At 42.9% G+C, this 26,095-nt stretch overlaps 1 long non-coding RNA gene across 2 annotated transcripts in view; it reads right to left on the bottom strand.

Annotated features, from left to right (window-relative positions):
- The window catches only part of LOC148127028 (uncharacterized), a 29,482-nt gene extending 13,580 nt beyond the window's left edge, over positions 1 to 15,902 (bottom strand). Inside the window, exon 1 of one of the 2 annotated variants that reach the window (XR_015741846.1) lies at positions 15,870 to 15,902. This is a non-coding gene — a long non-coding RNA (uncharacterized LOC148127028). Of the gene's footprint in view, positions 1 to 15,525; positions 15,618 to 15,869 lie in introns of those variants that run through there. The other variant, XR_015741847.1, reaches the window with a different exon arrangement.
- Positions 15,903 to 26,095: the final 10,193 nt, after the last annotated feature.

Here is a 26,095-nt window from a genome sequence, read left to right on the forward strand (position 1 = left end):
ATGGCCGTTTGAGAAACCACACCTAATTACAGTTTTCCATTTTTTTAAAGTTACAGTTTTAAAATGTTTATCTTGGTTTATATATTTCTAACCCAAATAGCTGTTAGGTGACTCATATTCCTAACACCTTTCCAGATCTGAACCTTGGAAGAACAGTCCATTATTTCATGTCCAAATTTCCCAGACCACCAGAATGGTTGATGTTTTATTCCCTTTTTAAGAGGAAAAACAATTAACTCAAACATGTATTATCCAACTGCTGATCCTTTATCTGGCTTTGCACTTTTGAGACAATTATTTTGGGACCATACCTACAGTATACTAGTAACCTTGTTCCAGGATGATTGGCAGTTCCATTTTCTGTGGCTGTACTTGCATGTAAGTACCACTTTATGCATAGCATTGTAGTGCCCAGCAGAGGCTGCACAAAAGTCCTTGGTATTCTCTGAGCTTGGTTGTTTTTTTGCAGACGTTTCACTACCAAACTAGGCAATATCATCAGTGCTAGAAGGGAGTGGGGTTTGCTCTTATTTTTACATACCGGAGGCCTGCCCTTCAGGGAGTGGGGCTGTGGTCTGGCCTTACCAGAAGATCAACAGAAGTTCTTGCTTTCAGGAGGTCTGGTCACAGAAAACTGGGTGATCTCACATGCTTTCATTTCATCCTTTTTACAAATATGATTTTTTTGGAGGGGGTGCTGGTAATGATGGGAATTTGAACACAATAATCACATAAAGAACCTAACTTCCATTTCTGCACATGCCCTACAGGCAGGCAGCAACATAAAGGACAATTTTGTGAAAGTGATATCCAGAATGCTAAATCAACCTCCATCAAGGGGTTAGGTCACTCCTCTTGTTCATTGGATGAAATGCTGGGTGGGATACAGGCATTTTATTTAGAAAGCTAAATAAATAAAGGCAGAATGATATTACAAGGATGTAAGTGTGTTCTTCTCCTGGGCCAGCTGTTTCTACCCACTTTTATTCAATGGCTCTGACTGCATCTTCCTGATCTGCAGCTGGAAAGCTGCAAAAGGACTTTGTCAGTTCCTTTCAAACACGTTGAAGAAGCGTCTCCCTGAGGCATTGGGAGACAGCTATTGTTCAAGAGAGGCTGGTGAAGCTCGTTTTTATATGATCGTATCCAGATGGAGGATTCCACCTGGGCTGGGGGTGGGGGGAATGGGAAGCTTTGTGGGAGTGGGGAAAGAACATAATGAAGCCCCGAGATCTAAATGAATCCTTGCTGAATGGACAAGGCTTCAGATCAAGGGTTTACTGAAATCAAAGAGAATTAGTTGCTCTCATAGAAGTCCCATTAGCTTTCACTATTTAAGAACGAGACGGTCTGGCAAATCTGCAAAGATAGAAAGCCAAGCTATTTTTTTTTTCATACATTCACATATGCTTCATTACAGCAAGCTCAGTGATGAAGCTTGCGCTATCACTCTTAGCTGTTTTAAGGTTTATTGTTGAGCAATGTGTTACATTAAGGTTTAGAGTGGTGTATAAACTATGGCTTGTTCAACAAACAATGATTTAAAAACTTGATAGCATTATGTGTGAAACCAGGCAGTTTCATACAGTCGTCCCCAACCGAATGCCTTGGTGACTACAATTTCCAGAACTCCTCACCATAAGGGACAAAAAGAGGATTCTCTCTTTGAAAGAGCTAGAATACAGGTAGTCCTCAACTTACAAATGTAATGGAGTCTGCCCATTCCATTCGTAACCCGACAATTTGTGGGAGTGAATCTCATACTTTGAATGAGATCACTCCCTCCTTTCGTCCACGCGTTTGCTAATCGAATGCAAGACTTGTTCAGTGCACATGAGGTATTTCAAGGGAAGGCCATGGGGGGAGGGACTATTGATGGGACAGGCCACCTGCCTAAGACCATCCAAGGCCTCCCCGACCCACTGAAATACCTCATGTTCCCCACAATTGCTTTCCCCTACCCAACTTGCCACACCAGGTAACTTACCTTGTGAAGACCCAGTAAGCAGTCTCCTCTCCAGCCTTGTGCGCCCCACAGATGCTTTGTTCGGCCCTCTACAGGCCTCTTCCGGCCTGTTGCAGGCTGAAATGAGCCTCCGGGAGCTGGACACGAGCCTCTATTTCAGTCAGCAACATGCCAGATGAATGTTGCAGAGCCTCTGCAGTTGTTCATAAGGGCAAACAACTGCCGTGGTGCTGCAAGATTCATAGTTTCAGGCCTTGTTTAGAAATGCTAGGGGCCACTGATCGTGTAACTCTGAATGTTCACTAAGGGAATACTCGTAACCCAGGGATTACCTATATATTTCCAAGATTTGCAGGCGTTTCTCTGTTGTTCTACTCCAAACAACTCTGAGTCATGTAGATTAAAAAAAAAACAATTACAGACAATAGAAAATGACATGATCCAATGACATGATCCAAAAGAGATGACTTCAGACCTGACCTCCTCTAAATGCCCACTCCCAGAACCAGGTTTCATCTCTTGAGTAAACTTATCAGGGGAATAATGGCTTCTAGAACTGGAGGTAAGTTGTTCCACAGCCTGGTGTCCCTACAGAGAAGGCTGTAGTATGGAGTTCTTTAGGGAATGGGCCCTTTAGCAGGGCCACTCTCCCAAATTTTACAGGGCAGCTGGATTCATTTCAGAGCAATCAGCTTTGGAAATATTTACGACCTGAGCCATGTTAAAGATGGTAACAGAAATTTAAGTGGCAACCAGAGCACTTCCCACACTAATGGTGTCCCATCGGCGAACCAAAGTTCCCCACAACTTTTCAGGCCACTGGTTGTTAAACCAGCTGAAGCTTCCATGCAGCTTTCAAAGGCATCTCCCTATAAAGCAAATTGCAGCAGTCTAGCTATGAGGTGAAAAGTTTGAGTGACCTTGTTCAATGTCCAGGAAAGGATTAGTGCACAAGATATAATTGTACAAAGAGCCTCCTAACCATCTGCGGGAGCAACAAATCCCCTAGAATACAAACCCCAGCCTGCAAACTAGCTGATTAGTACTAGAATACCTGCCGCAAGGGATGTGTGGGCAGAGGAAACTATACAGAATGGCAGGGATCTCACTGATGTGAATGAAATTGTTTCTTTGCTCTAACCGCCTCCCACCAATAGTCCTCTTTCTTTTTCTTCCCCTATGCTCTTATGTTTTTGTTTTTGTTTGCCTTCCCCCATTACAGCTTTTGGAATGTAATCTTCTCAGTAGAGACACATTCTTTTATACTCAATTGTGAGTCAGTCGACAACAAGCAAGCACAACATGTCTCCTGTACAGGGAGATGAATTACCCGCAAATCCAATGGGATTCTTTTCAGTGAAAATTAGGCTACTGGCTTTCATGTCTTTGAGAAGAGCTCCAGAGTTGGAGTCCCTTTCCACCACATCCTGGTTTGTTTCTAATCTTCATTATCCAGATTCACTTAAATATGAAAGTATTTGTTACGTTAATGATCAACTTCTATCTTGGGAATAACACAATGAAGTCCCCTGAAAGATTTGACCAATTGACTCCGTGCCGATAGGCCCGAATACTGGAATTCAGTTTTTGTTTCCCATAAATGTCTCTTCCATGTAATCCTCTTCGTACCAAGGCAGAATTTATAAAAATCAAACCGTGTCTTTACAACATAGGTCCTTAGGAAATTGGGTTCAGCCCTAGACCCAAGATATCATAGAAGGAGTACTTCTTTGTTATTTGGCAAAGCAATAATTCCCTCTTCCCCAAAGGGTCATGTTTCCACATACCTCCTCCCATTCCACAACACCGGGAAGAAATGTCAAAAAAAAAAAACCCACAAAAAGAGCAAGCAAGAAACTTCAGCCTATAAGCATTCAAGCATGAGTCCTAAAATATTTCTACCCTCTTTCTGCAGTGAGCATAGGCAGAAACTCAAGGCCTTACTCAAGGTAGTAAAAAAGCAACTGTTTTAACGAGGATGACAATACTGATTTCACTGGGAATATTGCATTTGATTGTTTTCCTTTCCCCACCTCTCTTTGATTAGCTTTTCTCAATCTATTTTTATATCTAAAGGTTTGGCTTCATTGGTTTTATAAGAAAATTTTTCATTAAGACTTCCTGTGTGCAAGACTGCAGAGTTATTTAGCTAGTAGCTCTTGTTTGTTGGAATTGGCTCAAGGTTTGTTAATTTCAGTATATCTGAACTTTGGGCAGAAATAAGCAAGACCCCTTCCTTCCCATTTCTTAGAGTGGGCTAAATAATAAAGTCCTGGACCGAAGTCTCCAGCTAGACAGACAAGGAGTGTCTGGAGATTCAGTTTGATTGGTGGCAGTCGATCTTAATTATCTTTCACTGGGAGCCTTTGGAAGAAGGGGACTGCCATGGAGATTTTAAATTATCCCCTGCCTGGTTAGGTGACAAACCCATAAGCAGAAATGTAATTCTCCAGACACTGGTATTTTCCTGTTCTCTCACCAGAAACAGCAAGTAAACACAGAAATTGGTATCACTTGGGAATTAACCCCATGAGATTACTTGCCTGTGTGAATGGTCCATTATGATTCCTCCAACACAACACTTTTTCCCCTAGGGAGGATTGTTAACATGCTTCACTTGCAAAATGTCAGGTGAATGTGTGAACTAGCCTTCGCAGATTTTTCACAGGCAGGTCAAAAGCCAAACAAACAACTGACACAATAGACCAAATACCAGAACACTGTCCAAGCCATCAGGGCACAAAATTTAAGGCAAAAGAAGTCAGGTCCTGCCTGTGTGATAGAAAGCGTTAGGAAAGGCTATGACTGTCCTTTCCCCTACCACCACCCCAACCTTTAGAAGTTTCAAACACCAGATAAGATGATGCTCCCTTTTTAGGCCTAATACTAGGGAATGTTGAATGTTATTTCAGCACAAATGGTAGAATAACATACCTGATAGCACCTGAGGGTAGCATACTAGCTTAGATAACTCAGGACAGGTCCGAAAGAATGTAGGATTGCCATCCAATTGAGGGGGAACCCTCAGAGGCAGAGGACTCCGGAACAATGGCTCACTTACACGCACACCATTGGTAAGGCCATCCTGCCCCCATTGGATCTACAAGATGGTATCTTTCATCAGCCCAACATTTGGCAAAAACCCAAGAGAAAATAGGGAGATATTTCAAAGCCTTCCAATTGAAGAAAAGCAGATGCACAAAGATATGCTTCAATAGCTGGTCAGCCTCCAAATAACTCTCAAGATACAGTGAAAGCAGCAGTTTATTACAAGCAGACATGAGCACTTGCACACACACACACATACACCTTCTAGAGTTAAATTAGCAAAATGAAAGAACGCATGTTTCCAAATGCAATTCCTCACTAATCAGAGAATCCCCAGTAGGTGGGCATGGTATCCTGGAGACAAGTTGCATTTGTAAAATACGATTAATTCCAAATAGCCACTGAAGTAATTCCACTTCCTTCCGGTGTGATCTGGCACCAGGCAGTCATACCACTTGGATTAAGGGAACCAAGGAGGAAGGGAATCTCAGCCCTACTTCTTCCAGTCCTCATAATGCATGACCTGTCACTCCAAGAAAAGTACTGGCAATGTTTCTTTCTATGTGTTGGTAACTCAAGAGGTGCAAGTCATTAGTATTTTATACATATGGGCCTTGACACTGACTTTTCTTATAAAGCACTTTACATTTTCAATCACTTCTCCCCTTCCTCCTTGGAGGTTTGATCGAAAGCATAGGGGCCACAAGCCCCAAACAAACATAAGTCAGTCTGACTGGGAAAAATGCTTAATAATTAATGGTTGAGTTGATTCCTTTTTGCTTAAACTCATCCCTTGCCTAACTCTAAAATGACCAGGTTACTCCTCACAACACCCTTGATCTAGAAAATTCTGTTGCACAAATTGTTGAAATTGTTGAAATTCTGTTGCACAAATGCAGTCATATACTCAAGAACGTGCCAAATAGCAAGCAAGTGTACTCACAATCCAACTCACACCTAACTCATCTCCAAGAGTCAACTCTGAAAAGATAGACATAAACAGTCCTCTCTTTTCCTCTGAAAGTTGTGATCTGTAATTTCTAAAATACTTTGACTACCTGTACTTAATACCAGTAATTTGATAGGCTCATTGTGGCTTATGTGTTTCATGAACTAAGAAGGCACAAGCTATACACAGAAAGTTTATGGGAGGAGGGGCAGGGAGGAAGAGAAAAATAATACATAATACTTCGGCACCAAATGAGAAGAGAGGATTCATTGGAAAAGAGACTGATATTGGGAAAGATAGAAGGAAAAGGGAGAAGGGGAACAACAATGGATGAGATAGAAAAGTGTCATTGACACAATGAACATGATTTTGGGTAAATTTGATCAGAGCAAGGGCAGGGGGGGCCTGGCATGCCATGGGGTTGGAAAGTGTTGGACCCAACTTAGCAACTGCACAACAAAAACCTTCAATCACAATTCCTAACTTCAGCAGCAAACCAGAATTTGGCTCTCAGTTCAATACACTGATATAAAGCAAAGAGGAAGATATTTATTGCTAAAAATCAAAGGAGACACTCTTTTCTCTTCTCTTGTTTCCTACCAGAACTCTGAAGTAGATTTGGACTAACTGGACCAGGCAGTTTAAAACTGATAAAGATGGGGAAAGAGCAAGTTTCATTCTCTCTAATGTCCATTTCCTACATGGGTTAACCTCTCCATTGTAAGAGAACTATGTACATGTTTTACTTACGATTGACCTACACAACTGGTTTGGCCTTAACTGCAAAGTATCAAAATGGTGAGAAATCAACGTGTAAAATTGCATGTGTGAAATGGCTCTTCGAAGCATTTGTTTCAACCCAGCTACGATCATGGGTTCAATATACAGGGCAATGTGGTGTGGAAAAAGTCTGCTACAAAATCCTACGGATGTATGTCTAGAATTTGAGCAAAAAAAGATGTCCCCAAGTACAGAGATCCCAAAATAATTCCCTGGATGGGACAGGAGCATCCCCTCATTAAAAATATAATAAAGGAAGATCTTTCGCTGGGTTAATAGAGGAAAGTGGGAATATCTTGGCTTGGAGAAAATGAGTTATCCTTCTGAGACGGTTTAATGTTTAAAAAGGAAAAAGAAAGAGGAAGGAAAATTCCTGGTCGGTTAATACATATAACCAACTGCTTTGTATAGCTTTGCTTTTCTAGTTTCATAATGATTCAGAATTGGACTCACTTTGTCCATTTCCGAGATCCATTTGCCTCCTAAGTTTCATCAGACTCATCATCCCTCATTCTCCTTTACTTGCCTTCCCAAATCTCTCCCACCTCTCCATTGCTGTGTTAGTGATGTCTCTTAGGTCCTTCTCATTAGCAAAGTCCTGCAGCACAGACTCTTTTGATTTGAACCTGTGTTGGGTTCAAAACCATCCCTGAACATTTGCGATCATGCTATTCAGATTCAGAAGTTAAATAGTGCAAAAACAGAGTGTAAAACAACTCTGCTCAGCCTTTCTCCAAAGGCAAATAAAGAACCCTTCTATGGATTTTCCATGGAAAAAACGTGGCACCTTGAGGGTGAGGGAGAGCTCAGCAAACATCTCCCCAAATGGTCTTTAATAAACTTGGATTTAATGCCACTGCCCTCAGAGGAGCCAAAATCATGGAAGGGTTTGTCAACTGCAAGGATTCACATGGCCAGCTTTGTCGGGGACCATGGTGCAATAAGTCATAGTCTACATCAGGGGTCTCCAAACTTGGCAACTTTAAGACTTGTGGACTTCAACTCCCAGAATTCTCCAACCAGCATTCTGGGAGTTGAAGTCCACAAGTCTTAAAGTTGTCAAGTTTGGAGACCTCTGGGCTAGAGGACTGGGAACCACTTTTTCATGGTCTTCTTTTTTCTTCTTGAGGGAAAAAATACTGTGGATTTGAAAAGTGATTTGTTCTTTAGTAACCTTTTTGGTGAAAATAAAGCAAAGGGGAAAGAGTAAACGGCCACAAGCTGACCATACGCCTTCAAAATTAGCAGCAACCCATCACTGTGAAGATCTGGGCTCCCAACTTCTATTCCCAGAATATCCCATGATGTTGGCAGTGGAAAATCAGATGCTCCATATTACCTAAAATGATTTAATCAAATGCTGTGGCATGCTGACATCTGAGCAGCAGGCAAAATATTACTTGGCCATAAGCTTTCCGGTTATAGAAAAAATTGTCCAATTTCTGTTTAAATTATACAAATCATTCCCAAAAATATGTACATAAGAATTAGCATATTTTTTTAAGCGAGTATTCCTCTTCTATCCTCTGAATTGGTGATCCCCTTCTCTTTTTTGGAAATGAAACTAGAAACTGGTTCGTTTTTGTTTTTTTTTAAATTCCATGGCTTGCTTAGTTACACTTTATGAAAAAAAAAGTTTGCCAGGATTCACACAGCAAATTAAATCATCAAACATGATTTACAGACCATAGTATATTATCAAGAGTGGGCAACCATGACAACTTTACCACCTGTGGACTTCAACTCCCAGAGTTTCTGAGCCAGTCATGTTTGCCCAATATGCTAAGCAGAGGCAAAAATAGTCGTTAGTTTAAACATTCTTTTGCAGAAATGTGAAGATGAACAATAAAGGAATTGTGAAGATTTTTGTGTACTGAAAAGTTTTGCAGAATATCAAGTATGGTGTGGTGTGGTGTGGTATGGTATGGAATGTTTTTCACACAACTATTGTATCCCCATGGTCATATGATTGAAATTTGGATGCTTGGCAATTGGCTCATATTTATAATAGTTGAAGTGCTGCATGGTCATGTGATCACTTGTTGCAACCTTCTAACAAGCAAAGTCAATGGGGATGTCAGATTCACTTAACAATCGTGTTACTAACTTAACAACTGTGATGATTGACTTAGCAACTGTGGGAAGAAAGGTCATAAATTGGGGCAAAACTCACTTAACAACTGTTTTGCTTAATAGCTGAAATTTTAGGTTCAATTGTGGTCGTAAGTTGTGGACTGCCTGTAATGAAGCACACAGTGCAGCAGCTACAGTTCTGGGGGAATTGTCTGTGCCAGCCAAATTTGAATATCCTCTAAGGAGATTTTGTTGGTAAATACAACACACTTCATGGCTAGCTAGCCAGTGATGAAATTAAATCTTCTCCAAGGAACAATTACCTTAGCTGTCCTCCCTTTCTTGTTCCTTTATTTAATTTGCTTGCCTGAATGAGGATTTTAGTGAAAACTTTCACTAAACGGGGAGAGGAGGGCAATGGGGCAAATTCTAAGGTCTAGGGCTAGGCTAAATAGAAGCTGGGTCAGCTCTGTATTTTCTTCCTTGAAGCCAAACTGTGGCAACCAAGAATAGATCCTGATGGTCACTTAGGAAATTTAGGAGCATCTCTAGACCAGGGAGATGCTTCCAAAATATACTCTGCAGTATAGGAACCACTCTACGTTTACTTGAGTAACTTCTATGTCTTTTCGTAATCAAGTTTTCCCCAAAAGTTCCTGAGCAAATGTTGATTTATAAAATACTCACATAGTCTGAAAATCACTGTGATATATTGATGTGTATCATCCATTGTTACTGAGAAATGCTATTCTAGCTCATGTATCAAATTCTGCAAAAATATTGGTTGCTCGATGTCAAATACCAAAGTGTCATATCATTAGGCATCCAATGCAGGCATGAAATATTGTTGAGAATATTCAAACCCTTAAAAAGAATCCTAGAGATTATTTGTATGGAACAATGTAAACAGCCACAGGAATCGCCACCGCCTCTAGCTGCAAGTATGGTTCTTATTTTCCTTTTTTATTTCCCAATACAACATATACTGTACTATCTCTCTCTTTCTCACATACACAAATACACACACATCCCTTCTTGTTAGAAGTTTTGCAGTTGTCACAAGAGCATCTTGGGACACATTTTTTCATGGTCATTACACATGTTCCTTGATTGTGCTGCCTTTAAACATTGTGAAGGCAGGCATTGTAGTATCAGCCTTGGAAAAGCTGTTCCTCTAACAGTACTTCTGACTTTTCAGTGCCGTGAGTTATCTGAATAAGCTATGTTTACTGGCCCTATAACAGAAGTGGCCAGCTTGGCAATTGGCTGGGGAATTCTGGTAGCTGAAGTCCACAAAATTGTCAAGGTTGGATTCTCTACCATAAGAAAAGATAACAGTAATCTCCCATTTTTTACTGGCCTTGGGAACTAATCCTACAAAAGCAAGGAAATTTCTAATCTTTTAAGGAAAGATATAACTTATTGCACACACACCAGATGTAAGAAAACCAACAGCCACACCAGGAGCATAATTTTTTGTTTCTTCCCTTTCTGATTATGGCAATAAAATAATAATTTCCCCACAATTCCAAGGCAGGAAATACATGTATTCAGGACTGTAAATCCCAAAATAGATTTAGCATTGTTTTAAAATGCTAAGGAAAGGAAAAACCATCTACCAAAATACCACCAAAACCCAAGGGAGGAAACAACAAATCCCAGTGTTGCCCGCATGTCTGGCACAGCCCTCCCACTAGTCATGTGCTCTTCTACCTTCCCCAAATCTATTATGTGCAGTGTGGTTGCAACTTTGCCCACCCAGGAAATAGGGTTACGTTTTTATTAGAGCAAGCAAAAACCTAGACTCCTTTGCTGGCTCTTGCTTCATATCCTCATAAATATATCCTCATAGCCAAACATTGACCGGAGGGAAAATACTGTACAGGTAGTCCTTGACCCACAAGCATTTGTTTAACAACCATTTACAGTTATAACAGTACTGAAAAAGTGACGCATGATCAGTTTTCACATTTCACTATTTATACCTATGAATGTTGCCGCATCCCCATGGTCAGATGATCAAAATTCAAGTGCGTGACAACTGGTCTGTGTTTATGAGAGAGTTGCACTGTCCAAGGATCATGTCATCCCCATTTTGTACCCTTCCTAGCATGCTTCTGACAAGCAAAGTCAATGGGGAAAGCCATATTTGCTAAATAACTACCTGATTCACTTAACAACTGCAGTTACCATGTTTCTCCAGAAAAACTGTGTCTTATACTAAGTTTTGCTCCCAAAGACGCATTAGGTCTTATTTTCCAGTTAGCTCTTATTTTGGGGGAAATACAGTACTAAATGCATCTGTCTGGCTGATTATCTTAACTGGGACTTATTTTTTGGAGTAGGACTTATATTACGAGCATCCTGAAAAATCATGCTAGCGCTTATTTTCCAGTTGGGTCTTATTTTCAGGGAAACATGGTATTTGCTTACCAACTTTGGCAAAAAAAAAATCCTCAACAAAAATCATTTAAGAACTGCCCTGCTTAGCAATAGTAATTTTGAGCTCAATTGTGGTTGTAAGTTGAGGACTACCTATGCCCGTGTTGGAGAACCTGTAGCACGCGTGCTAGAAATGGCATGCAGAGCTACCTCTGCCGGCACACAAAAGCTCGCCCGGAAGAGCCCCACTGCGCATGTGCCACCGCCCGACAGCTGATTGTTGGGTATCTGGCACACATGCATGAGGGACTGCATGGGAGATGCGCAGCGTGTGCACAGGGGATCGTGTGCATGTGCAGAAATGTGCAGCATGTGGGGGAATCACACACGCATGCACAGATTCATGGCGCACGGGGGATCGCGAATGCATGCACAGGGGGCATGGTGGGGCACAATTATCAGCACGGGACCCGAAAAAGATGAGCCACCATTGACCTATGCTGTAATGTAACACACTCTACATTATTTTTCTTTGCTACAATTATCTCTACGAAATGCCTGGTTTGAAAAAAAGATACAAATCAAGAAGTGAGGCCAGGAGATAACTTTTCATTAAGGTCTTCCCTCCAAATTTCCATAATTTTCATGGGAAAGCATTCTGTGACATTCTAGATGCGCAAAGCAACTACCAATTCAGTTGATTTCAGACAATCTGGCCTGGGTAGCAGTGATTATGAGTCATATTATCCAATGTAGAAGAAATACTTCATACACACACATACACACATTCCATCAATCTGAAAAAAAATACACAAACTTCCATTTATCCTGAAGCTTACTTTCTCAGTCCGTTATTAACAAGACAGTTAAAATGACTTATGCTAATTTTACACATTATAGGTCTGAGTAGCAATAATTGTAGTGTTTTTAGTTAGGGTGTGCTTATGCTTAAGTACAATAAAACCCAAACAATAAATGTTGTAAAACAGGCTACACACCAGAATCAACAATACCTGTATGGTAATCAATTTTAAGACATTATCTAATTCTTGTGTTACCATAATTTAAACTAGTTTCAGATTCACCTGCCTTCAAGAGAACATTGCTTCTTTCTATAAGGAACTAGGTTAGGATACTAAGTTATCCTGCCACCCTCCCACTCACAGCAAGCATGACCCTGGTTTAATTATCAGATTCCCCTTTCCCCCAATGGGGCTGCTTTAAACTCTGCTTTGTTTTAATTCGTTCGAGCTGCCTAGAATTGTGCATGAGGTGGCTGTTGGCTAAATGAAATAAATATAATGTACTGCCGCTGAAAAGTTATTTTCAGCATCAAAAAGGTCCGATGAAGAAGAGATGGTTTACGAGCTTTTTTTCCAACCTCCGGAAACTCGACTCTATAAACAGTTCAAGGGAGAGTTCGGTTCCAAACAGCAGGAGTGCGATGGGGGTGGGTGGGTGCGGGGGGAAGAGATAAGAAAGAAAGCTCTAAAAGGAGAGGTTGCCAATTTGACAGTAGAGAAAACTAAGCAGCCCTGATTGCGTGATTGACCCGAGTGCACAGAGCCTGAAATTGTAATCAAGCTATTGAAATAACTTGGGTCTTTCGGCACCAACTGCCCAGAAAGTTCAGCGCACATCACCACCAAATCAAATCAATAAAAAAAAAAAATCTCTCCAAATCGAGGGCTCAGAAACCCGGTTTGAGGAATCAGGTGGGAGAATTGTGGCTCCTGGGGTCACTTGGGAGTTGCTCCGGCGGCAATCGAGGCGGCTTACATGTTGATGAAACAAATACAAAGATTTCTCCGAAAGGGAGTTAGTTCTTCCATAAGGCTTGATTGCAAGCCCGTGATTGCAAGCTCCCCTTCCCCCTCCCCCCTTTTATTTCTTTTTTCTTTTTTCCTCCTGGCATGGCGAGCTGAAGTGACAACTGACGTTTTGGGGTTTGAGATTCCCTCGTGGCTTTTAAAGATGCCAGCCTTGCCAAAAAAAAAAAAAACACACACACCCCACCCACTCTACCATACTAGTTCTATTTGCTCGATTTCAATCTGGTGCCAGTGAATCTGCTAAGAGGCGCTTCCCACCCCTTGTGCCAATTGTTATCTCTATACCGGCGGGTGATTTTTTTTATTATAGCGTCCCTTCCTTCTGGTGGCCCACGCTGCAGTTCGCTCGCCCGTTCCCATGTTCTTTTAAGATACGTTTAACAGGCGGCGTTTCGCACCGCGCCCGGGCGAACGTCTCCCGGTCTAACTCGCTTTTGCAAAGCCATTCGGTGGGAACCGCCATCTCGCGCCCTTGCGTCCCGAGCGCAGGAATCGGCATTGCAACCATGGCAAAAGCAGCGCCGCGGCTGGTTTCCCCTCCCCCCACCCCACCCCACCCCACGCCTTGCTTGCACCACGTGCGCCCGGACAAACCCTTCCGTCTCACAAGCAGCCTTGGCAGCGGCGGAGCTCTCACGAGAGCAATCAGCGAAATGGAACTCAAAACGGCTTCGGAAGTCGAGAGACGCCCGCTCCCACCCTCGTCCAACCAGGCAGAACCCCTCCTCCTCCTCCCCCCCCTTCCCCCCACGCCACGCCACGCCACCCCACCCCACCTAGCCGCATCCAGGGGCATTCCCTACTGCAAGGTCTTTGCGCCTTTAAATACCCCGAGCTGTGGCTAAGCAGGCACCTTCTCCAAACATTCAGGCCCATTAACATTGTTAAGCAGTGAGTTAGGGAGTGTCAGAAATGTGCTATTTTCACACGCAGCCTGATTGATGAAGGGCGCCGCGCGCAGGGCCCAGAATTGGCAGCGAGACAAGCTTGAACAATGAGGGGGCCCCCAGCCAGCCAATAAATACCAGCCTCTAATCTTATTTCTCCCCCCCCCCACGTGGGGCCAGACGGGCAGCCGGAGCTCCGCGCCCATTGGCCGACTCGCGCCCAACCAGAGGGTGTCAAAAAGCAACTTTGCGCTCCCGTTGGCTGGCCGCATTCTCTTTTGTTCTAGCTACCTCCGAAGGGTTAACTCTTTCTTCTCCTTTTCCCAGGGAAGCCGATGAGCGAAAGAGGTTGCGGACGGTGCCGGAGCCATCAGAAGTGCAGGGAAGAGACACAGAGCGCTTTTCGAAATATAAAGGTTTATAAAATCCCGGGTCATTAGCGCACACGCAAGCTCCTCCGTCTGCATCCTGGATGGAAGCAGCAGTAGCAGCTGCAGGGCCTTCAGCGCTTGACTGTGTACTGAGCCCGCGTGTTTTCTCGAGCTGCCCGGGACTGGCGTCGTGGTGCTAGCACGGGCTTTCAACACGCCCTGAGGCAAAAGGGAGAAGCCACGTCTGCTGCCTGTCCTCTTTGCGGGGGGAGATCCAAAACAGGCTTTCCACCGCGACAGTTCAGCGGAGGAACAGCGAAACACAAGCGTATCCTTGGTGTAGAAAAGACAGGCTGGTCCAAGTACTTTGCCCTTTAACGGTGGGCAGATCACGCCCAAACCACAAGAGGGCTGTTTGGGGAACAGGCCCCAGACCCTCAGAAAAACCAGCAAGGGAGGGTAACATTAAAGATCGATCCACGCGTCCCTTCACGCCAAGGCATCTTGCAGTGACTGCCCGTCCCTTCGTTTATTTAACACTCGGGGCTCGTCATCACACATTCGGCTTGCCTATGCGGCCGTTGTCTATGCTCCAGCGTTGCCTGGATTCAGACACGTTAAGCCAAAGCAACCCGCAACTTCTTCCTAAGATTACACATATATCTACACTAACCCAGAATAAATGCGGCGAGCCTTGCGTCGGAATAAATACGACGCTGTTACATTCAGACGTCTCATGTTTCCGTGGGCCTTTGGGGAGAGGGAAGGACGCGTCTGCTAGGGTAGTATAGAGGCAAGATTTCTCGCACCCGCTTAGGAAACGCATAACCCTTAAATCCTGGGCTTTTCAAGGAAAGAAGGGCAGCTGGGTCAATATCTCGCAAGGCTTCCAGATGGCTTAGTACGAGAAAGACGTAATTTGAGAGAAAACCTGGAGGACAGATCGCTCACTCCTCAATATGCTCGGTCTCGGCAAGCATAAGGCCAACGTATCTGGGTGGTAAAACTCGGGACGATCTCTAGGTGGCGGCCCTGAGATCCAGAAATAGCTAATTCTTTGCTGCCAACAAGTATCCGACAGGACAGATCTAGTAGCCCAAGACCTCCACAGGGGCGACCTTATCCCTGCTCCAAAGCGCGAAACAAGTTAACGGTCCTTTTTTTTAAACTTATGCTCAAAGCGGGTAACCACTGCTAGCTTAGTCAGGTTAAGTGCTCCCGAGGAGAATCGCATTACCCGGTATCAAAGCAAGTCTTCTTTTCAAAGGCTTTCCGGCCTGCTGTCCCCCTCTTAACCCTTTCCCCGCTTGGGCGAGCCAACCCTTTTCCGGCATCATCAGAGGAAGTCGCTGTTGTTTGAAGCTCCTAACCCCGACCCACCCACCCCCCTCGCCGGCACACAGCCTTTCCTCACTAGCGATTTATAGCGTCACCCAGCCCTCGCGTGATGATGTATGGATTGTTTGATCAAACCATGGAAAATTTCCCAGCTTTCTGGCCTTTGGTAACCTCCCCAAGTCCCCACCCCCGCCCCGTCTCGCTGCCTATCTCGCCAAAGCCGGCGGACCCGACTTCTCTCACCCCAGCTAAGCTGCGGGGAAGCGCGACTGTCGCCAAGCCAGCCAGCCGGCGAGTTCTCGAGTTCGCGCCGGCTTCTGAAGAGTTAAGGCCTGCCTCCCGTGATCGAGCCACCCTCCCCAATCCGCGGTATAGCCGCCTGGCAGGGATTCCTTCCAACGCCACGATCTAAGAAGTCACCGACTAAGCAAGTTAACAAGTGAACAATCATATGCAGCCAATTTGGCGAGAGCTGAGCTGTGAGGGAGGCCAATAGCGAGAGGGTAAAGGAAAAAAGAAAGAAAAGAAAAGAAGGAAGGAAGGAAGGAAGTTAGGATTGGCAGCTTTTGCTACCACCTGGATAAGGACAGACACACGTTGGCAAATGTCCCCGGCACCTTCTCTGCCTCTGCCGCCGCGGAGCTGCGTTTCAGTGACTTGATTGCCAAGCTTCCATATTTCAGCAAGACAGTGGTGGCCTGCCGCTCATAGGGGGCCAGGGAGCCAGTCCAGGGAGCAGCTCAAAAAGAAGAGCAAGTTGTATTGAAAAGGGAATTGTCTCTAGGTCTTCCTCTTGGTACCTTTTGACGGGAGGGGTTGTCCAATATTTGAACCCAGGATCAGTTTTACTCTCAGATAAATGAACTTTGCAAGGTGCACTGGTTTTGCCTTGGCGTGTTCCTCTGCTGCCTACCCTCTCGTATGTTTAAGTTGCCCAAGCTCAATACTCAGCTGTGGGGAGACAGAGCCTGTCATAGTGGAAACTAATTTCTGGGCATGTTTTTATGGGTTTCTTGTTTCTCATTGAGCCTTTTCCATACCAGGGTGCCTCCCAAATTTGAGTGGACTATCTTATCATCTCCATCTGGCAGAGCTATTATTGATTAAGCATGCGGTCTCTAGCCAGCAGCTGGATCTGCAGTATTTAGCCCAATATTTGCTTGGAATTTCCTTTGCGTTCAACCGGAGCTTTTGATAAATTTGTTTTATGACTGCAGCTCCAGCCTCCAATTTCAACATCTTTCCTTATTTACAGCTGCAAGAAAGCACAGGCCTCCCTGAATCAGCTCCACAAGGATATTTTCTGGGGTGTGGGGGGGGGGGTCATTTTCTTCTGCCTGCCCTGGAACAATATGATATTGAGTTACTGTGTATGATGCATACAGAAAATCACAACCTTTTATTTCTAATTATTAAAGCAAATAGTTTCCATCCCCGGAGTTCCTTTTTTTTTCTTCCATCCCCCGAGTTCCTAATGGCCACTCAAGCCATCCCATTGCCGTCACTGAAGCATATATGAACAGATTATGAATGTATGCAAAAGGGGGAAAGAATTAAGCCTTTTGTCCTCCTTAACGCAACCTTGCTGTCACGCAGTTTATTTTGTTCTGGGGTTTTTTTTGAGATAGTTGGTGAATTAAGTTAATGAATGTAATCAGTAAAAATGACCTTGAATTATTTCTCACTTGAGAAACAGTCCACCAGAGATATCAAAGTGGGTCTGCAATTTGGGATGAAAAAAGATCCCACAATCTCCACAATCAATTCTGGATTTTATTCTGATGAAGCTTTTTTTTTTTTACATTGTTTTTCCCCTACCCTGTCTCAATGCTACTAGTTCATGTAATAGCAGACATGGTCACCCAACATAAAAAAAAATCCATCAAATTGCCTGCTTCCTAATCTCGTGTATTATACCCAAAATGTGTTATTTATAGGTGATGCAAAGCATTGCTAATTTTTTGTTGTTTTAAAAATATGTCTTAAGTATTGCATTTAATTTTTGTCCCTGTCCCCTTGTGGATCTTTTCATCCTGGCTTTACCTCAGTCCCCCTTTTTAATATTAAGGGGATAGGCTGATGTTTGCAATCCAGGGCAAGCAGATCTGTATAGGCTACCTCTTACAACCAATCAAAGTAATTGGCCTTTCCAGGCATTTTTTTAAAAAAAAGCAAGGACCCCCTTCCAGATTTAAACGCTTTCCAGTGCAATTTGCAAAAGGCAGACTTCTGCATCCACAACCAGCCCCATCTCCATGGCAGCCACCTGCTAATTTATTACATTTATGTATATTGTGGTTGCCACCTCTTCAAAAGAAGAGGGAATAGAGATTGGGGGGGGGGGGCAGGGACCTCTACTCATTCGTGTCTGTTAACCCAGTAAAAAATGTGTGCAAACTGATTGTATGGTACCAGAACCAAGATTTGGGAGGAGGGAGGGAGGGCCAAGCTAGTCAGTGTAAATCTATTCAGCTGATGATGCTAATGTTACGGTAATTCTGAAATCAAAGGCGAAGATGGTTCTAAAAAAAGAATAAAAACTGTGGTCGTTCAATTGCTTCCTTTGCCATGTAACCACAGAGAGCAAACGGGAACCTTCTTTGCCTCTCTTTCCTTATAGTCCTTGGCCCTACAACCATTCGTTCAGCAATCTTCTCAAGTTACAGCAGCACTGAACAAGTGATACTTATACCCAGTCCCTGAGGTTATAGCCATGGCAGCACCATCTCAATCGCATCATCAAAAGTCAGGCACTTGACAACTCACCCACACATAACCACAGTGGTCTTCAGTTGCACCCCACGCCTATCAATCTCTGTCCCTGCCCTGGATTGAACCTCCCTGTGCAGCAGCACTGGTGCAAGGGCTGAAATAGAGGCCCAGGCAGCCTCCACCGACAGCCACCATCCCCAGACTTCTACTTCAGCCTCAGTACCAAATGCCACCTCGAGGCCTTTGCCATGACCAGCAACCCTGGTGTGCTACAGTGCAAAGCCCCAGCTGTCCCTACCGCCCTGCATTCTGCTGGCCTGCACGCTACTTGCTCTGCCAGCCCTGCTAGCCTGGACTTGCTGACCCTGTCACCCACCTGGCGCCTGCTGATCTTCACCGTGTTCCTCCTGACAAAGCATCCCCAGCCTGACCTTATGCAAGGCAGTTGCCAGCCCTTCCAGGCCTTCTTCTTGAGTCTGATCTTGAGTCTTCTTGAGTCTGGTCTCAAGGGCAGAGACTGAGGGGGAGATAGGTGGGTAGGGGGAGTTGAAGAGGAGGCACATACTCAGGCTCAGGGCTGGGAGAGACCATTCCTTTTTCTAATGACTAGTGGGGTTCGGTTAATGGCAGCAAGAAAGGAGTGTCAGGACTGCCATTGCTAAGCGATGCAGTCACATGACACTGCACTTTACAACCTTAGCAGTGGAAGTTCCAGCTCCGATTATTTTTATAACTCAAGGATTACCTGCCCAGCTTGGATCAAATTAGAACCTGAAGTGTTGGAGGAAATACAAAAAAAAAAAAGAAGAAGAACAATTCACTCCCCATATTCCCTTGTGGGAACTTGGACACTTGTTAAAGTTTGAGAATAAAGAAGAGAGAGCAGATCCAGTTTCCTCCAGTTCACCAAACAGGGATTAGACGCTGGTCCTCCTTTACCTTTGGAAACTCGCTGTGTTTCAAAACGTGCCCTGCAAAGCAAAAGCTAAATGCCCACCCCTGACGTCCCTCCCTCCCACCAATGCCTTGTTATCTCTGCAGAAGGCTCCCACTCAGCTGATTATTTTTAAGCCTTCCAAAGTCAAGTGGTCCCCTGCAGGCCACCGCCTGGCGAGACCACTGCATTTCAGGTACGCGGCTAGAGGTTCCTTTTTTATCCACCTATGCAAGGGAACCATCCTGAATCCTGCAGCAGATGCTGAATTGCAGCAGTGATACATCAGGGCAGCATTTTCTCTGCCTGTCTGAGCAGAAATGATCTCCGATCGGGTGGGCCACCTCATGCCCCATCACTTTCATCGCCCTTCATGTGAAATAATCAGTTGTTAATCTAAAACCAAAGAAAACAGCTCCTAAAGCACAGCTAATCGAAAGCCAGATTCTCCCCAGGTTATTGGCTATGCTGAAGCACAACCTGTCAATCATGAGTGTCTATTTCCTATTAGAAACCTTCCTCAATGGAAACTTGTTCATTTACCTCACTTTGTCTCCAAGGCTTTGTGAGTGAGGTGGGCAGTTTCTAAATTTGATGTATAAATAAGTAATAACTAAAGATTTCAGACATTCCTACCTGTGCCAGTGATTGACTTCGTATGAGTCCTCTTTCTAAGCATTGTGGTTCTTGATTCTTTCATCTCCAGTAGCCATTTCTTCTGCTGCTTCCTCTTTAACACTAAAGATGTGCGCTTGTTGAGAAGGGAATCTTTCCAGAAATTAGGAGATATACCAGAGCCGCTGTCTCATACAATCAGATTCAAAGACTGGTTTTCACAAGGCATTAAGCTATAATTTGCTTACATACAGTGTGTTGAATAAAACACACTTCATACTTCATGCTAAGATATAACTTACAAAAATAGCTTGCTTAGAACTACACACGAAAGAACCCGAGTCTTCTGGTTGACCACAAACTAAGCACGAGCAGCAATGTGATATAGCTAAGAAAAAGGTAAATACATAGGAGGTTAGGAATTCAGCCTTCACTTCCCTGGTCAGATCTCACCCCAAATTGGCAACCCAATTTAAAAAGGACAGTGACAAATATTAGAGTGTGTTCAAAGGAAAGCTACGAGATGGGTTGGGTTGGGAAAATCAAGCCTTACAAAGAACAAACGAAAGGATCTGTGTATTTTAATTAAAGGAAAAATGACAGAATGAAGATATAATAGCAGTCCTGAAATATCTGAAGGATTGTCAAATAGAAGAGTGAATGAACTTATTCTCTACTGCCCCGGAGAGTGGGATCAGAACCAATGGATTAAATTATATTATAGTAACTTCAGGGTAGAGATCAAGAAGACCGTCTGGACTATATGAGTTGTCAGCCTTCAATGTAGCCTAGGCGAAGAAGCCTCCTTTAGTGAAGTTCTTCAAACCAAATCTGGTTGGTCATTTGTCAGCAATGCCATAGTGAATCGTGGACTGAGCAGGAGATTGGGGCAGATGACCTTCAAGGTCCCTTCAATTCTACAATTCCATGATCTATATCCCTATAGGACATATTTACGTAAACTTTTGTTTTCATCCAGGCTGTTCAAACTAGAATTCCAACATCCTACATTACATCTGGCTCCAAAAACACAACAAAAATCTCACAGAGCCTTACATATCTCATAGTATCTCCCAGTGGGATGTGAAAAAAGGAGGAATTCAGGAATAACCCAGATTGTTGGTGGTGACTTTGGGACCCCTAAGACAACTCAGTTTCCTACATCAGTGCACTCCACATCTTGGTCCTACCAGTAGCAGCTGCTGCCTCTCTTTCTGCTCCAGCTTTGTGCGTTAATCATTTCACTCCACAGCTAGTGTATGTTTACCCATTATTAATAAGGCTTGTCATTTCACTTCTTTCATCTAGGCCACCTCTGTGCCAAGGAGATCTTGGACTCATGGCTTCCCACTCTTTAAAGGGACAGCAGCTTTGTGTTTCTTACCCATCCATCCAATCCAAGCTGAAGCAAAAATCCATGCATTTCTTAGCTTTGGTGTGGAGCTTGTTACTCAAAAAGTTAGAATTAATGACCCAAACATTTTTTCCTCCTGTGAAAATATGCCCTATGGCCTTAATCCATTATTTTCTAATTTGTATAAACTTCAGCCCTGGACTTTTTTGACCTTTGCCTGCTTCCCTTCTCGTTTCTGACCATCCATCCTGCAAAGCTGGGCCCCATCTCAGAGAGGGGAGACTCTGCTGCAGTTGAAGGCCTATCTAACTCAGTGCCCTGCCTATAAAGCTCTGAGGAGACAGAAAGGAAAGGGAGGACATCTTTCTGCTCTAAAGCAGCCTTGAGGTGGATAATTGCTGTACCTATAATAATGTGCCTCACACCGTTATTGTACATTTCTTATTTACAATAAGGAACTAATAAGATTAGTTTGCCTCAAGGTCTTCATCAGTAAAAGGGTATGGTAATCCTTCTTTTTGCCAATTTGCCTAGAAAATTTAAAGAGTAGCAAGTAATAAATCTTCCTTCTTGTACATTCTGAAAACATGGGCTGCTGGGACAAAGTTCAGGAGCCTGCAGTAAGGAGAGTTCTTCGATCAGCCGCAGCCATACCATAGTTTGTATTTTTAAATAATCAGAAAAGATCCTGCTCTCTTCATCCTCTACTAATTGAGTGACTGACTCCCTCCCTCCCTTTTTCTGATCTTCCCCTCCAGTGAAAGAAATTGGGAGGAAAATGAAAAAAACAAAAAAAAACCCAAGTATGTGTTTCTGTAGGGAAAGGGTAGAACACCTGGAGACCATAAATAAGGAGTCCCCAAAGGCCTCCCCAATTCTGACAGCTCTGTGGCTCCCTCTCCTACTTATCTGCATATCACAGCTATTTCAAATGGTTGTAGTGTAGGGATAAATGGGGGCGGGGAGGCAGTGTTCTATTTTAAACTAGCACTTTGATGTTGTTGGCTTTCAGCCTGACTCATAGTACAAGGACATCAGAATCCTTAGAATCAAGCTGGATTGATGCAGTTAAGGTGCTGAAATTGGTCATGGGAGAAGAAGAGTGGGAGGAAACGGTCTAATACTAGTCTAACCACAGCCTCATTGTGTGGCCTTCATAAAACCATTATTTTTATTAACCAAAAATACATTCATGTACCTCTTGGCTTGTTTGTTTGCTTGTTTGGTTTTAAATATGCCATCTTTTTTATTTTTACAAATAATTCAAGGCAGTGGCTATATCTACTTCTCCTTCCTCCTATTTTCCTCACAACAACAACCCTGTGAGGTGAGCTGGGGAATGGGAGAGGAGGGAGAGAGAGAGGCCTAAAGTCATCCAGCTGCCTTTTATAGCTCTGGTGGAATTTGAACTTGCTGTCTTTTGCTTTCTAGCCTGGTCTCTTAACCACTAGACCAAACTGGCTCTTTATAGATAGAAGCTGTTCTTTTTAGCTTTCCCGATGAGCACTTGATGCATCCTTTTCTAAAAAAAATACTTTAAGTTATGTATTGGACAAGGGAGGAGAAGGTCATGTAGAATACAGTGGGACTTGGCTTCTCAGTAATATTGTATAAGGTTCAGTGACATGTTGTGGTCTCACAAACTTCGGTTCAATGTATTTGAAATCAAGACTGACTATAAATGGAAGCAGGCGAGGAAGGGAATTGCAGTGCAGCTCCCTACAGATTTCAGTGAGACAAACTCTCTTTCAAGCTGGTATAGGATGTTACTACTTTCTGTTTACAAGAGTCATTTTTACAGGACAAAATGTCTCCCTGAAATGATTGGCAACACAGTGAGGAGATACGTTCCTGCTGTTCTTGCTCATCTGCCCAGGAGCTGTGAAATTTCTTTTTAAATTAGCACTGGTGATCTATTAGGAGAACGTTGGGGAAGGGTACTGCCCATCATTTTCTGCCTTACAAAAAGTTTTCAGAATTTGGAAATGAGACCTATGATGTCAATCAACATATCATACATTTGGTCTTCATATACTTACAAACTAAAATGAATGACATTTTCAGAGGGCAAAATCCTGTGCATTTACTATAGTGATGCTTTGGTAGGGACTGGAACTAAAAATCAGCCCTGCAGTAATATCTATAATGATAATCTGTTTAAAAATCAGCCCTGCAGTAATATCTATAATGATAATCTGTTTTTTTTGATAAAGGATAATTTTTCATATCAGAAAGTGGCTTTTATATTTTTTTTTAAAAAAACTCACTTTTGTTCTTTCTTTTGATTATTTAACTTTTACTGTACAAATGACACCACTTAATGCACTGTTTGCAAAAATCCCTTTTAATAGTTCATGTGTGTGTGTGTGTGTGTGTATATATATATATATATATATATATATATATATATATATATATATATATATATATATATATATATATATATATACACACACACACATACACAGTATACACTGTATATGCCTCCCCAATTATTTTAATTGTATTAGAATATGTGATTTTGTAAAGTTTTGTTTGGTTTTGCTCTTCCCTTTCTCTTTGTAAAGCAAAATTCTAAACTAAGTAGTGTTTTATCCTTATGAATCTCTTCTTTCAGCTTTTTCCCTTTTTCGGGTCTGTTCTTTATTTTTCCCAAGAAAATTTGATCACCAACATACATATCCCATTATCTATACCAGAGGTCTCCAAGCTTTGCAACTGACCCTAACCCTGGCTGGAGAATTATGGGAGTTGAAGTCCACAAGTCTTAAAGTTGCCAAGTTGGGGGATCCCTGATCTATACCATTAATTCTCAGTCTCTGAACACAAACTGAATTTGTGGAAAGAGATTTCAAGTGCACTCTGAAGCAGACATGCTCAGAAGTTAAGAGTTCTGGGGTTTTTAGGCCCAGAAAACTATGTAAAAGATTAATATTAATAAAATAATAGGTATCCTACACAAGATGTACAGCTTTAATTTGCCCAGGTTATTGCCATCTGTCCTTAGAAAAACTATCTTGTCTGTCTAATCTCTGTCACATACAAAACAAAATACATTAATTTGATCAGGTTAAATGGCCTCAAATATTCTGCATAAAGATGATTCTGCATAAAGACATCATTTTTTTTTACTTTTTCACCTTATTTTCTTCTTGTCTCTGCCCCTCAGAGTCCTCAATTTTTAACCAAAGTCTGTCCTTCACAGTTAATGAGTGTGAAGATCATCCAGAGGCCAAAAGATTTTTCAAATGATGATCGCCTGTTGTGTGTTGTTTGATGGGGTCACAAAATATTTCAGATAATGTCTCGGGTGTGTCAAATTTTCAATTTTCAATTTCCAAACATTAGGGGTGCTCAAAAGTTTTGACATGCCTTGGGGATTGTAAAGATATTTTGTCTATGGTGATTCCCAGTCATCCAGGTCATGGTTGTCCCAAAGGTACTTTTTCAAGAGGCAACTAGACTTTCTGATTTTTCTTTGAAGACGTGTCACTTCTCATCCAAGAAGCTCCTTCAACTCTGAAGAAACTTCTTGGATGAGAAGCTAGAACGATGCCTTCACAGAAAAACCAGAAAGTCCAGTTGCCTCTTGAAAAAGCACCTTTGGGATAAAGATAATTTTGGTTATTTTAATATAATTTAGATCTGCTTGGTAAGTAACCACATAAATATCATAACTTGTTAACATTTTGTTTGTTTCATTTGTTTCCCCTTTGTGTGGGTGCACTGCCCCTCCTCCCTTGTGATGAACTAAAACTAGCACCAGAAGTATGGATGAAGGAGCTGATTGGTGCTATGCATTCTCACAACTACTGCAGCAGTATCAGACTGCCCTCTAGTGTTCATATTACAAGCATGATTTGAATTGGAATTGAACACCACCAGTTGAATATGGTCCACCGGCTTTCTGCTTGACCAGATCATGGGAATGCTGGTCTTGGAGCTGCAACAGTGCAGATGACATCCATGAATTTCATTCAACCAAGTGGGTCATGCCTATCTTTGGAGATCAGTAAAGGAAACCAGTAAAATGAAGATACCATTCAAAAACCCCTTCCTCCATTAATTTGCAACAACTATACAGTCACCAATGCCTGTGTTTCCATTCTAGAAAATAATTTGGGCTATAAGATCATACTTAAAGAGTTCAGTCGCTGCAGCCCAGCAAAAGAGAACAGGTTTTTGAACCTGAGGTAAAAAATATAACCAGTCTCTCAGATTAATGTATGAATGGTAAATGAGAAAGACAGTGGTAGGTTTCAAAGAGATTCACCACTGGTTTAGTGGGTGTGGCTTGGTGGGTGGGCTTTGTGCACACGCGTGCACCAAACTTGCACTCTGTACACACGCAGAGGCTTTCCTGCTCACCTCCTGTGTGCCCTGTAGCTTCAACAGCTGACGCACGGCAATCTGCTGTGCCGCGCAAAGCAGCTGCGCTTCAAAAGTAGGGAATAAAGATCAATATGGGAGCCCAGGTGGGCAGGTGGGCCCAACAGCGCAGCTCCTCAGAGAGAACCGGTTCAGTCTCAGCTGATCTTCGGTGCTACTGGTATGCCAGAACTGGGCTGAACCAGTAAAATAGCACCACTAGAGAAACAGCAAAGCAAAAGAATGAGTTAAAAAGAAAAGAGGCCCATTTTTTAAAAAAAATAGTGATTTTTAAAAAAGGAAGACAAATACAGGCAGTCTTCAACCTACAACAGTTCATTTAGTGAGAACAAATGAAGTTACAACAGTACTGAAAAAGTGACTTGTGATCGTTTTCACACTCATGACCATCGCAGCATTTCCACATGATTCAGATGCTTGGCCACACACTCATATTTATGACGATGAAAAACAGAGTCAATGGGG

This window comes from Pseudonaja textilis, chromosome 2, assembly GCF_049901715.1.
Source record: "Pseudonaja textilis isolate UNSWEBS1 chromosome 2, rPseTex1.2, whole genome shotgun sequence".
Taxonomy (NCBI): domain Eukaryota; kingdom Metazoa; phylum Chordata; class Lepidosauria; order Squamata; family Elapidae; genus Pseudonaja; species Pseudonaja textilis.